Genomic DNA, 2,805 nt, shown 5'->3' on the forward strand with positions numbered 1-2,805 from the left:
TTCCTCGATGCTATCTGCTCCCGATAACAAGTCATCTACGTATAAATGTTTCCTGAGAACTTCTGATGCTCTAAGAAATGCATGTTACTCGTCGGCCAGTTTTTGAAGGCCAATTTTTGTGCCAGACTAGAGTCAAGCTCAACAGGGTCTTCTTTCCCCGCTAATTTTTCCAAGCCCGTTCCCTTGGCAGTGGTTTCGCTAGATAGTAGATAGCGACAGTGGAAATCTCGTTAATCCGCGTATCGCGAGGAATGGCGAGGACAAAACGACGAAAGTGAGAGTGTTAAACTTGAATGTTTTGATTTCATTGTCCTTGCGCCAAAGAATTCGTTGATATCTTCTATCGTCTTCGTGTAGAGCTATTTGTAAATACATTTTTTCGATATCCGCGGTAATGACGTATTTATATATGCGGAACCGAATTAGATGAGAAAACAATCTGTCTTGAACTGTAGAGCCCGCCATTAGCGTATCATTGAGAGACAAGCCATTACTCGTTTTCGCGGACTCATCAAACACTATGCGTAATTTCATACGGTACTTTCGGAACACATCTTATTGTAGTCATTGTGTATTATACGTATCATTGTGACTTTGAATATGGCACGGAACGAAGCTAGTGGAGAAAATGATCTGTCTTATTCTCCTAAAGCTTTACATGGCGACTCTCGGAAACTTTTTATTTTTTATTCTTTTGACGCACATTACATGTAAGTTTTTACGTTTTACCACTGATATGACTTCCATCTTTATATTCGACATACTTATATGGACATATTTGTTCTAGCGTGGCGTTCGCACAATGCGGCGACGCATGATCCATTGTTGCGTGACCTATGTATTGTTTCTCACTTGAAAAGGACCTAATTAAGGTTGAAACATAGTGAGTTAATTAAATAAATTGATACTGGCCAGTTGGGTCGCTTAATTTCGCATTTATTTTTAACTACACACTGGCGGATCTAACAATTTATCCAATTGTATTATGTTTCCTTTGACAAATTGTGCATGTCGAAAATTTGCAAGGATATCCGCGGTGCGAACGTAGACAATTGTAACACAATTTCGCGCCTTTAACTGTTTTGATGCGCTTGTGTACCGGTAATTGTTTAAATTTGTTGCACATGAATAACTCGTGTTTCTTATTTTTGCACATTATGCAACCGCGCGACACGGTCGATATAAGTGCTCTGTCCGACGAGCATCCTTGTCTCCTTTTAGCGGAAGGCTCGCCTAACGACCTGTCGCCACTCATATATTTTGTTCTTTCTCTTTTCGACGCACAAACTGCGGTTTTGTACAAAAATTCGTACATCTGATCTACGCTCGGAAATTCCTCCCTGTCAAGAGTCACCTCCCACCGCTCCAACGCGCTCTTTGGTAATTTGCTTTCTAGAATGGTAACGATAAGCTCGGGAACTTCTCAGATAGACACACCTAACGCGGCCAATGACGCTACATGCTGTTGAGCATCGTCGGCAAGTTTCATTAAACCGCTTGTGCTCTCCTTATCTAACTTACACCGGTAAGTTAATTAACATTGACAAATGTCGAGTTATTAATATTCGTTTGACCTCATATAAACGTTCTAGCAATTCCCACGTGTGGGTATAATTCGTCCCGTCAATAGCTAAGATCTTTACAATTTATCGATGTCCGATAAATCCGTCTGAGAGCCGATCATGGTGTGAAACGCGTTTTTGAAAGATAAACATTGCTCGAAATTTCCGTCAAACGTAGGTAATGGCGCGTCGGGCAACTTGATACGACGTTTTTTAACAAGCGGCGCGGTTTTGTTATTGTTCATTCGAGTTCCACTACTCGAAGCGCCTACGTCCGCGTTTGTATTATCCGCGTCGATTATGTTTTCGAGCCTGTTCTCGAGTGAGTAGAAGCGTTCCTGAATGTGCTCGAACTCATTTTGATGCGTGTCATTCGGATCTAAGATTGCAAGCTCGTCGTTGTAATCTTCAAACGCGTGATATAACTCGGTTAGACTGGTCAACCTCGATTTCAATATACCCTTTTCTACGTCGTCTTTTTCGAGGAGATTAGACAATATGGTAATCTGCGATTTTAATGACGTTCGTTTTTGTACAAGAAGTTTAACTCTCTCGGCCATCGCGTAAAGTTCAACGAATCAAAACCGAACGACTTGCTTTATTGAATTGAAAAACATATGCGCTCACCGCCGCTTCGATCGGCTTCCGTCAATTATCCGGCTGTTGCGTTTGCCTTTTTTGATCTTGCAAACCAGGGGTTGTTTTCCAGAAGAACCGTACCTCACAGGAGGCACCAAAATGGACAGTAGGAATGGCGTGGAAGAAAACATTCACACCGTAGTTTTGTTTACTGTGTTCATCTGTCTTTAATGTTATGACTTATTAGTCTGTTACACGGAATATCGCAAGTTGTTTACAGTTTATCGTTTCGTCTCTATCTCTTGTGCGCGACTCACTATCGTGTCTAAGCTCGCATGTCTGACTGACTACTATTCGCTGGGCTCTCCTCGACGGCTGTGGTCCCCACTCTACCTCCCGGGGCGCTCCTATTGGCTTATTCAAGATCAAAAACACCGATCGAAAGATCTGTAGATTGATTCCGCGTAAGAACAGAAAGACGAGCCAGGACCAAAGCCGCCGAGTGTCCTTTGATGTATGCCGCGAGTCGGCGATTTCCTAATTGTCTGTTCGTGTGAATGTCTTTGTAAGTGTCGCGTCGCAAGCGCGTAGGCATGCTATGTGTATATCGTCCACTACCTTTTCTTCTTCTCTCTATCGCCATATTTCCGCTGCATATAAAAGG

At 42.5% G+C, this 2,805-nt stretch overlaps 1 pseudogene; it reads right to left on the reverse strand.

The window, feature by feature from the left end:
* Nucleotides 1-970: 970 nt before the first annotated feature.
* LOC139817748 (uncharacterized) lies at nt 971-2,122 on the reverse strand (annotated as a pseudogene).
* Between the last annotated feature and the right edge of the window lie 683 nt (nt 2,123-2,805).

This window comes from Temnothorax longispinosus, chromosome 8 (genome assembly GCF_030848805.1).
Source record: "Temnothorax longispinosus isolate EJ_2023e chromosome 8, Tlon_JGU_v1, whole genome shotgun sequence".
Lineage (NCBI taxonomy): Eukaryota > Metazoa > Arthropoda > Insecta > Hymenoptera > Formicidae > Temnothorax > Temnothorax longispinosus.